This window comes from Hippocampus comes, unplaced genomic scaffold (genome assembly GCF_001891065.2).
Source record: "Hippocampus comes isolate QL1 unplaced genomic scaffold, H_comes_QL1_v1.1 scaffold82, whole genome shotgun sequence".
In the NCBI taxonomy this organism is placed as follows: Eukaryota; Metazoa; Chordata; class Actinopteri; order Syngnathiformes; family Syngnathidae; genus Hippocampus; species Hippocampus comes.
The window spans coordinates 2,489,279-2,500,725 of record NW_017805135.1 but is presented as its reverse complement, the minus strand read 5'-3'; the positions used below and the strand labels follow the sequence as shown (position 1 = coordinate 2,500,725).

The following is an 11,447-nucleotide window of genomic DNA, read 5'->3' as shown; positions in this document are numbered from 1 at the left end:
TATGTAGCTAAACAAAGCCGGGGCGGTAATGGGCTTTTGTTTTATTTTTACTTTCAAAATGGAAATAGATTTTGTGGTTGGATATGTGTGTGTGTGTGTGTGTGTGTGTGTGTGTGTGTGTGTGTGTGTGTGTGTGTGTGTGCTGCTTTTTTTTCTTCCCTCTCCTCCTCATCTTGTGGGTCACACGTAGGACAATCTCCTCATCACACCCGTCGACCTACAGCATTATTGGGACGGAGGTTGCAAGCTGCATGAATTCGATGGCAAAGTCTGCATTGAAAGCTCAGCTCCCAGGCAATCTTGCCCAAACAGAAAAAAGGGGAAACAGAAGCCGGCTCCTTAGATTGTCTCTATTAATTATTCAAGTGTCGGAATCTCTATCCAATGACACCCATCAAATGAGCGCACATTATTTAGCAGGCAGCCACGCATGAGCATGACGACAACGACTGAGGTATCACAAACGCCACGGGAATCACATAAGCACATAATGCGAATTCATGGACTCGAGTGTATTGAAATGACATTTTTAATTTCATTTATTATACCAATTTTCATGCTAGGAGTATTTATTTTTTCAATAACAAAAGTTGGAGGGATTGATTTATTTAACTACAGTACCGGGAATTTCTTGGAGGTATGCACTTGTAAAAATGCTGTATGTCATAGGAGTATGCATACGTTTCATTTGTCATAAAATTTATATATCTACCGGGAAAGTCACTGTACACTTCCATATACGTCTTTGTAATATATAAATTAGTATATCATGAAAGGAACTGTACTATACAAATGAATCAAGATTTAAAACTAAATTCCCTTCCTTTTTCTGAGAGGGTCCAAGCATTTAACAATATGTCAACAAAAATAAATTTTTCATTGGATTACATCCATCCATCCATCCATCCATTTTCTAATCCGCTTATTATCACAAGGGTCGCGGGCATTCTGGAGCCTGTCCCAGCTGTTTTCGGGCAGTAGGCGAGGGGTTGCCACTCAATTGCAGGTTGTATTGCAATCATTTTTAATAATTGTGATAATCTACTATAGTATGAATGGACTATATTTGTAAAAATTTAAATCATCAATGGGGACACATTTATTTATTTAACTGCAGAGGGTGACAAGCATGACGCTACAGAATGGATGAATGAGTGTGAAACCACTATTGTGAAGTTGGCATTTATTTTCCTGGCATGTAATATCTGTGCATGCAGTATTTAAGTATTATTTTAATAATTGTACCAACCTTTTGTGATTTTTTTTTGCATGAATAAAAATATTATGAACTAATGGGTCAATATTTATAAATCTGAGTTTAAAACTTGCCGTTGTAGAGATATTTACAGTGATTGCTCAACTGTATGTTTGTTTGTTTTACGATAATTCTCAGTAGTATATTTTTTTTTCACAAAAATTAATAGAACTTAAATATAAAATATAAGAGTTTTGTTTTAAAGTGATGATGGCATTGTGTCGCAAGCAGAATGCGACGGCAAAGAATGATCAAAATATGTTAGCAACCGAATTCATCTTTTTGCCTTTCTTTTGCTGATAAAACACGTTTGCGAGCGTTTGGCGGTTTCCAAACAAAGCCCTGAACTTGTTGACATGAGCTGGGAGACGTGTGTGATTGGCATGGTCGTCAACCCGCTCTGTTATTTCAGTCTTTCGCCGCATCCGGCCGCTCACTCAAGATTGTGTGCTAATTTGCCAAAACGAGGGGAGGATGGAGGGTAAACTCACAGGTGTGTTGTATGCAGATCATCGGTCAAGACTGGGCACCCGGGCATTGGAGACCTCACATGGCGGTTGCGGTTCTCATGGTGCCAAGTGGCCACGTTCGCTCCCTGGTTTGGCCATGGAAGCGGGCAGCTGAAAAAGACTTTAGTAGAGTACTGGGAATGCATTGCTCACGCTGGACTGTGAGTTCTGGAAGGAGAACGACAGCGTCAACAATGGAAACAGGCTGCCATCTGCTGTTGAGTTGAGGAGTTGCACGCCCACTGGTTTTCAAATGGCACCAAATGTGAAAAAAAAAATACATGTACCTGTATGTGTTTCCAAAATCTGTGGGTGCTGAACTGCGAAAATGCAGGGGTCAACTCTTGTTTTAGTTTGTAATATCACCGCTAGATGGCAGACATCTTTAAGTTGCGCTTACACTGTGTCGTATACTGTCCTATACTATTACGTGAGTAGGCCTAATATATATTTTTTTGTGGTTGTGGAATGATATGCAAACATTTTGAGTGAACTGATGTTTGTGAAAAATGTACAAGATTACTTCTTGCACTTAATAGTGGTTTCTTATTTGACAGTTTTGTGCTGTCGTCGAATGGTATCGCATAGTACCAAGGTTGACCTGTGAGAGGCAGTGTGGTGCCACAGGCCATCCAGACTGCCAGGAAATACAAAGAGCAGTAAAATTAGCAAATTCACATAGTTGTGGTTTTTTTTTTCATTTTTAATATTTTTAACCCATCCTCACTGAAAACGTCATTTATTTACTGCATTTGTGTACAGGCCAAACTGTACTTACTTTATATGTATATTTGATATATTTATTTTAGAACTGAGCTCAGTCAAACTTGGTGTTGACGCAACACTTGGAATTGGAGAAAAAAAGTGCTCAAATTGGGCCCACTTGGTGGTACATCTAGAGCCCGCTCAAAAATGCTGAATTCCTGAAAAATGCTAAAATAACATGCTAAATTTAAAAATGAGTTCAAAGTGTCCCCTCCTTGTAAAACAACGCCATTCGTTTTGTGACTGCATGCGGTTGTAAAGTTTCTGAATTAAACGAATCAATTCGCTCACAGTCAACCTTTCCACTTATGTTACAGTTTTCCAAATGAATGAATTATTCAGTCGTGGTGGCTTGGCAACAAAAGGCATGGCCGCTTAATGTGCTTGCCTAAATAGCAGTAAAGAGCCGGGCCTCGCCTCTCGCCGCGGATAAGGTACCACTGTTCTGCTTGTGCTAAGTGTGTCTCGTTTAATTTAATTCAATAATCCCGATAAATGAAATAAATCCCTTCAGGGACACCCGGCAAGATAATATAAAATGAGTTTGGCAGCGGGAAAAAAATTAGGACATTACGGTTGATTGAGCGTTGACAAAAAGCGGGAATATTACAGAGATATTCTTTATGTTTGTAATTTTCGCAATAATGAAATGAAGGCATCCGGGCGGAAAGCAATCAGCGCCCAAAATGGATGACAGCGATTTGGCGGCTTAGCGAAGGAGGGCGCATTAGCATTTTTGTGCACTCCCAATGCAAATTGTTTCACTTAAACTTTTTAAATACCAGTTTGCGTCGTGACTTAATTTTAATAAGCGCCCGGCCGATAAGAAAGCGCCAACTTGACTGGCAGATCGGGGTGCAACACTTTTGATTCACAAAATTGAAGAAGAGCGTGATTTTCTCAGTTTACGCTGAATTGAGATTATTTGACTCTGTAATGAAAAATATCCGTATCAAAACATTCATTTGAATTTAATAGGGACGCCTGTGTAATTAAATGTGCTCCTCTGCATAAATGGAATTGGTCTTTACTCGAGGCTGCGGCTGCTTGATAATCTTTTACTTACAACCAAGGCCTTTCTGCTCAGAATGGGAGAGATTTAATTAACAAGCTATTAAATATGGTTCATACTTACGGGAGCTACATTAAAACGCTGCTTGTGTTTGACGCTGATAGTGATTTTTCAAGACGCTCAAACGCATACGGCGACAGAATTGTGTGCTGTCAGTTTTGGGGGTTTATTGATGCCTTGATCAACTGATTTCATTGAGGTGCACTTGTTTACCCCCAGATTTGGAACAAAAGATCAAAAATGATCGTCAAGCCAGGCACACCGAAATGTACACAACACGATAAAATAAATGAAATGTGCAATTTCTTGAGAAATATGATCGCATGGATTATGTTCAAATTTGAGCATGTGACCACCCACATTGAAGAGCGTCATCAAGTAATAATTAACTTGCCCAATGTATAGAATGAGGCTTGAAATTAGTGAAAAATCATTCCACTGTCTGCGCCCTCAAATGCTGCAGGCGTGTCCGACGTGCGCGCTGAACCTCACCCCGCTCAACTGTTAACTATCAATTACATGCCACCACTGTCGACAGCAATGTATACGTGCAGTAGGAAAACTATGGCTCACATCTTGCAAAATCACTTTCATAATAATAATAATAATAATATATAATAACAATAATACATAGGATTTAGGAGGCCCGCCTTCTGGAACAATTACTGTGGCGTATGATCATGAAATAAGCGCACAAGCCAACGTCAAGTCATTAGTGTGGCTATAATGTGAAAGTTGACCGCTGCCACAAGTGTGTCATGGGGCGCGGTTCAAGCCACGCCCAGAAAATAATGACGGAAGAAAAGGTGAAAAACAGTGGGATGCATATATCGCCACAATTCAGCACTACAGAGTTTTCAGTCTGCATATTTTCAGTGATTATCTTCAAACATGTATTTCGAAACAGATCTATAATTTCACTTTATTAGGACTTTAATACACGTAGACCATAATGAGATGCATGCTTTTGGGGTGAAACCAGAGTAGCCGGGGAGAACCCACACAGGCACAGAGAGAATATACAAATTTCACACAGGTAGGACGGGATGGGAATCAAACCCACAACCTTTGCACTCTGAGGCCGTCGTGCTAACCAGTTGACCACCATGCTGCCGGCTCTCACTTTGGTTGATTAAATTCAATGTTCCGATGCAGTCATTTAAAGGTAGCCGTGACCAAACGCAACTGAACCGAACAATCGCGAGCCACTCAAAGCTGGCCACCTAGCGTTCACACCAGACAATGTCAGACTCATTCAATCATTCATATTCCAAACCGCTTTATCCTCATGAGGGTCGCGGGGGGGGTGCTGGACAATATCCCAGCTGTCTTCGGGCAGTAGGCGGGGGACACCCTGAACCGGTTGCCAGCCAATCGCAGCGCAACCATCCAACGACCCCACACACTGCGTGGCACTTCATTGGCATTTGCTCAGTGTGTGGCGAGACTACGTCGATTTTTTCAGGACTATCCCTCTTCATTTAGAGTTGTAGTTTGGGGACAGCCGCCTAAATATCTGTCTCCGCCTAAGTGTTGCTGCAGTGTTCTTCTCGAGCTTCTATCCACCCTCGCAGACGCATGACCGGTTTCCAGCAACGGCAGCCTCAAATTGATTGAGCCGTCCTTGAACATCTGTTGTTCTGCCAAGTCTCAAAGGTAATCCCGCTAATGGCCCTCTAAGCTATCCACATAAACACATACATAAATAAAAATGTTTCCGAAGAGAGTTCCGTCATTGACTCGCCGGTAATCAATTCTGCAGTCACATCTGTTGATGAAGGTTCAGGAAGTAGAGAACAAGATATATATGACGATCAATGCCTGGCACTGGAGGGGCAGCGAGTGACAGTCACAGCTCCAGCGGGAGTCCGAATTTACACAGCAAGTCTGTTGGGATGGAGGCTGGTTTGAAAAAGTGAGCGGTGGAATGCCGTCGACACAGGAGGGAAATTATGGGCCTTCGTGAAGTCGCTGTCGTGAAGGAGTGACATTGTATCATTTAACCTTGGCCAAGACAAAATATGACCGTGGCAGGATGAGTGACACCTCGGGACAAGCGTTTGTTGCAGTGTTATTTGAACTAGCAAAAGCAGTCAGTGCAAAATGAATCACCATTTTCGAGAAAAAAAATTAATAATTGAATAATATACGGCCACGATGTAAGGATATTAGTGGTGTGCAAGATTGGTATTGATCACATACCATGTAAATAAGAGTGATATGCGGATCGATGCAAAAATGTCAATGCCTTGGCTACCTGATTTGTATGCTGGATCATCGATTCTCAACTCAAAATATCAATACTTTTGATGCTTCAGTCATTTGAGGTATCAAAAAAATAGGAAGACAGTGAAAGTTACAATAATTGAGAAGTTGTCTCAATGATACGTGGTTGGTGGTAACTGCGAGTACTTTTTCTTTGTTGCAGGAGACAAACCGAAACTAAAACAACAATCTCATTCCACTGGTGGCCAGAGCAACTTTAGTTTCGATCAGCCCACCACTGCAATTGTTTATTTTTAAGGGTGACTTGTTTATTTTACAAAAAAAAAACATTACATTTTTCCCTGTGTAATTTCATTATGTAGCAATAAATAAATACATAAATTTAAAAATAATTAGGATTTTTGTCTGTTTGTTTGTAGCTACTCCTTGGTTCACCATCTCCCACTTAAGAATGAATACAATATTCTGAAAATATTTGGAGTAGTGGGGCTCTATTTTTTTCCGAACAAAAACATTCTTTTAATATTACAACTTTTTCCTCATAATATTCCAATTTTGGTCTTGTAGCAGTATGTTTTCTTGACTTGAAGTAGTATGGCTTAATTGAGTAAAATTAAGTTTGATGTTTGGACTATTCTCGCATCATTATGTCACTTCATAAAATGGCAGCTTTATTTGCTCAGCATATACACACACACACACACACACACACACACACACACACACAGAGAGAGAGAGAGAGAGAGAGAGAGAATATACACACTTCATTATTGTTATTATCATAACAGAACAAACATTCTCTCCAAATATTTTGACTTTATTCCATAACTCAAAAAATATTTCATTATTCTCAAAAAAGAATTTCTCTTTCAATTTCGGTAAATGAATTTGAACCTTTGTTTCGCCAAAGCACATATCCGAAATGTGAAAAAAGTCTTGGTACAACACCAAACACAGTACTTCCTCCCATCTCCAAGATCAGCAATTCATGGGTCTGTGTGTCATTTTGTGTCACTGCTATAGATTGATGAGCAAAGATACATTAGTCGTAGTAAATCAATTTTGAAATTTTGTTTAGTGAAAGAAATGTTGTAATTTATGCGATGGCCTCTCCCAGAACATTTATGTGCTGCAACATAGAGTTTGGAAATCACCACTTAAGACTGTTTTATAAAATTGTGACTTCTTTGCATGGCTTGGCTAACAAAGCATAGCAACACCCAATACACAAATAAGACATGTCCTTTAATGTGACACTTTTCCCCTCCAAAATACGTTGATGTAAGAGACAGTGCTCTTTATTTCGGATTGCTCCCGCTGCTGTGCAATATTCATAAATCAAAATTCAGATCTGCTCTTCTTTTATTAGTTTGGGTGTTATTAAAAACGATTGCTTCATCTTCATCGAATATATTTCCAGGGGCCCGCTGGATGTGGTTAGGAGCTGATATTCAAATTCAATAACATGGCCTATACTTAGTGCATGGCACTAATAAATGCCAATGTGTGATGCAAATGCAGATGTTCTGGAAGGCAGTAATAATGCTGTCAACGTCCTTCACGAGTACGAGGGCGCAGAGAGGGGACCGTGCTTGAACGAAGCCTAGGTGACCTACACACTGCTGCAGGAAGGATGAAAGGATGGAGCAAAATGGAGGAGAGGGAGCCCATCTGATTTCCGTGTTTTCATACTTTCACTAGACAAGACGAAGCCCTGAAAAATGAACACACATGGGCTGGGGAGCTCAGAGTAAGAAGTAAGGGTATTGTTTTTTTTTTTTTTTAATACTCTACAGTGTATATACAGTATATAGAAAGTCACAATATCAAAATCTGATGCTTGTGTATCCATCTACTTCAATCAATATCTTGTCCTATTGCCAAGTATCACTTCCTGTTAACTCGTGATACGAAGGATGCAAATGACAACAAAGGTTACGAGTCTCAGGACCTCTCCAGTGGACACCAAAGGATTTTTTTCAGATCCTGTAATGACAACGAATAACCGTGAAGCTAACGTTCCAGTTCGTCGGTGTGCCTCACCTCTTGGCCTTTTCGAGGTTAAAACTTGGTGTTCCCGCCGTTGTTCCAATTTTTATCAAGGAACATGCGCCTGCAAAGGTTGCAGCTTAGGAAGCTTAGCAGCGGCGATGAGTGACCTTTACTTTTATTATGAATATTTCAATTTCATCATTATTATGATGGAATGAAATCTATGCATATGATCAGCACAATGGATTTCTTTTTCATTAGTTGTGTAAAATGCCATTCGGGTGAATGAATGAATGGAAGGGAGGTCGCGAGTGCCTGACAGATTACCCACCCTCTTCTGGCGTGATCTGACAATGGGAATTAATATGCGCTCCCCATCCCGCTCTCCATTTGTTGGCAGAGGTTTTTGCCAGCAACTTTATCAGAGGTAACATTATCGAGAGCTTTGCCGAGAGCATCTTCCATCTTGCTCGCACGCGAGTGTGCCCAACACTTGTCACTGTCAATCACAGGGTGATAATACGCATACAATTCTCTCATTTGGTTTAATAAAATCCCCGGGTTTATTTGAAGTGCAGTCATTACAGCAAATAATTGCTGCATTGAGGTTTTAGCCCGGCCATAGCCTCGGGGATAAGAGAAGACTATTGCTATATGAAGGATCTGCCGGCTGGGTGGATTTTAACCCTTGCTCCCCAGTTGTTCATATTGCTAAAATGAATATTACATTTGAATGTAGACCTGGCTTTCTTTATTCAAACTAACATTGTTATTACGCATTATCCCACTATGGAGTCATCCGTTTTCCACTCATTCTCTGCGCTTAGGCTGCTTCCATGGGGGACCACCAGCTGTCATTTAAACCAAATTGTGGATGTGAATGGGCGGCCTAAAACTCTCGGAGGAAAAAGGCAGACACGAATGAACATATTTCATCTCCAGTTTAAATATGCCGCTGGCCGTCCGGATTGAAGTAATGACTGAAAAATGCAAACAATTAGATCAAAAGATGGCCGTTGTTGGCAGGCAGATTAAAGAGAGGGAAATATGTGGGCGCTCCTCAGTCCAATAGCTGGGATTCTCTCATACCATTTTTTTCACACTATATGTTAAAAATAAAGGAAGTGGCCTCATTGTTCCAAACCTTTTGGAGGGGAGTGTACGTTAAATGAGTTCTTCTTCAATTGTTAAACTTCAAAGAAAGTTGACAGTTGAATGGTAGACGAAAAAAGAAAAACAAACTGCAGCGTGTCACACATTCAATTAGTTAATCCAATCTCCCCGCAGTCATTACGTCCATTAGTATATTTGTTTGACCAAAACAAGGTCACAAGTTGATGAGCTAAAGGTAACTCATTAGAAAAGCAGCGGCGTGTGCATTTGTTAGCGTCGCACAGTTGATCCCAATGTCGAAGGGAGGCAAAGGCGCCATCAACTTATTTGTTTGGAGGTCGCCTTTGATTTGTATGTGTCAAAAAAAAAAAAACTCAAGTGACCTTGCCTCCTCCTCCTCACTGCTCAAATAAGCAAGCAGGACACTAATTAGCTTTGTCAGTCAAGTGTACATGGGACAATATACAATCAAATAACAAATAATGAGGTCAATAATTTCTATTTACTCTCAAACTCGGACAATGTCATTCCTCCCCCCATTAATACAACCGCTCATGCGTTAAATTAGTTTTTTTTTTCTTCTCGCCCAGAGAAATATAATTAGGCGTGATTGTTAGGAAATCAATCCATCAACGGAAGGCCAAGGAAGTGTGGTCAAAAACTAAGAGAAATGCAAGACGCAGATGGCGTGGATGCGCTCTAGCCCCGAGGGACAGTTGCTGTGCACCGCACCGAAACGTTCAATTTAAAGCAAGAATGTTTTGTCGAGTGTCCTCAAGCACTTTAGAAGGCTTTTGCCCTGCAACTTTGCCACTCTACTTGTATTTCTCTGCAGTGCCAACTGAAGCTGGGCGATTAATTGATTTTATTGATTGATTCAAATGTATTTGTTGAGACACTTTATTTTTTTAGCCTCTTTCACAGTTCAAAGTGCATCCCTGCTGATGCTCACCGCTGACACTAACAAAAAAAAAACTGCTAAAGGAGAGGCGAGCTTACAAAAGTCATTCTGCCAACTTTGCATTTCGTCACTATATTTAGTGATTTTAGTGACTCCTCGAGCAACTGTTTTAAAGCAAAGCCACAAGCAAGATTAATAAAAAGACATCATGGACGCCACAATTTTCACATTGTTTTGCGTATAGCAAGAAAGGATCCCAGTGGGAGGCAATTACGAAGTCAATCGCGCTGAACATTGCCAAAGATTGGTTTCAGGTTGGCACAGGAACATACTTATTCATTTACCATTGATTCTTATGATATAATGATTTTAAAATCCAAAGAGTTTGGATCGTGAATAACTTCCTCAGTCCAACATTGATATTAACGGAAATGTGGATTTGGGGATTTATGATGGCCACAGTTTGAATCTGGATTGCTACAATTACCAGTGATTGATTCATATCTGAAAAATTGTCTCAAAATCCACCATCCTGTCCATCTAACAGGTGCCCCACATATTGATCATCAGGAGTACAAAAAAAGTACATGTATAAAAAAAGGTCAAATTAGATGCAATCCTGTTGAAGAGTTTATTTATTTCATTCTCTGCACTTTTCACCATTTTGTGTGGCACATCACATTTCACCATTTGGTGTGCTGAACTGAATTGAATGAAACGGAAGTAAAATGTCCACTTCGCTCACTTGAATAACACTTTCAAATATTGTAAGCACAATGTCTGGACATAGCTGTGACTTAACGTGATGTCTGGCAAAACATTACTAACTCAGCGTAATTTGATGTCTTGGCATGACACGCAGCTGTTAAAGCAGACAGCTGGTTGCAATTGCTTTACTTTATTTTTGCTGCCACTTTACACATGCAAAAGCAGCATGAATACAAATTTTTAAAATGCTGTAATTTAACGATGGTAATTTTGTGGTGGCATGGGGGTTCAGTGTAATTCACGTTTTACTTGCAAGTGACAGTTTTTTCTTTTTTTGGTTTTGTTTTGTTGGGTTGTTTTTTCATGCTTCATCCACAAGTCGTCACTGTGATCTCACAAAATTCCCCTTTCTGGTCCACGTTACCCTTGTGACCATATTTAAACCAATCAAATGACAAAATAATTTCTACTGACCAATGACAATGCACACTCACGCATAGAAACGCCCACGCCGTGTGTTAGATTGAGCTCCGGCTGTCAAGTGTTTGGCTACAAACCCCACTAGGCTAGCGAGTTTAGCCGTGTTTATACCCGTGGGAATGGCGATCAGCTGAGCATTTGACCACAATCGAGTCGAGGTAAACGTTGTTTATTAAGCTTATTGTGCGCCTAAACGACAAGCACAGCGATTATTTTTGGGTCAAATTCGTGCGCCATACAAGTTGTCATCGACGCTAAATCTACTTATGCTAATGCTAAAGGTTGGGTTAGTGAAGAAGCAGGTGAGATTGCATCAGATTGTTTTCAAAACAGACAAGACCATTAAAGGGTCGTTTTGGGCAAGTAAATATGATATTGTCTCCCGGAAAATGACGTAAAAAAAGAAATTAACCACGTAGGTAGCGA

General features: G+C 40.3%; 1 protein-coding gene and 1 long non-coding RNA gene across 4 annotated transcripts in view; one reads left to right on the top strand and one right to left on the bottom strand.

The window, feature by feature from the left end:
- The window catches only part of LOC109513896 (uncharacterized), a 4,529-nt gene extending 2,313 nt beyond the window's left edge, over window positions 1-2,216 (bottom strand). Inside the window, exon 1 of the long non-coding RNA XR_002167887.1 lies at window positions 1,747-2,216. This is a non-coding gene — a long non-coding RNA (uncharacterized LOC109513896). The remainder of the gene's footprint in view (window positions 1-1,746) is intronic.
- An 8,830-nt stretch (window positions 2,217-11,046) lies between these two features.
- aktip (akt interacting protein) overlaps window positions 11,047-11,447 on the top strand; it is a 6,545-nt gene continuing 6,144 nt past the window's right edge. For 2 of the 3 annotated variants that reach the window (XM_019866805.1, XM_019866807.1), the window contains exon 1: window positions 11,048-11,179. The gene's annotated coding sequence lies outside the window, so the exon portion shown is untranslated. Of the gene's footprint in view, window positions 11,324-11,447 lie in introns of all 3 variants that reach the window. The other variant, XM_019866806.1, reaches the window with a different exon arrangement.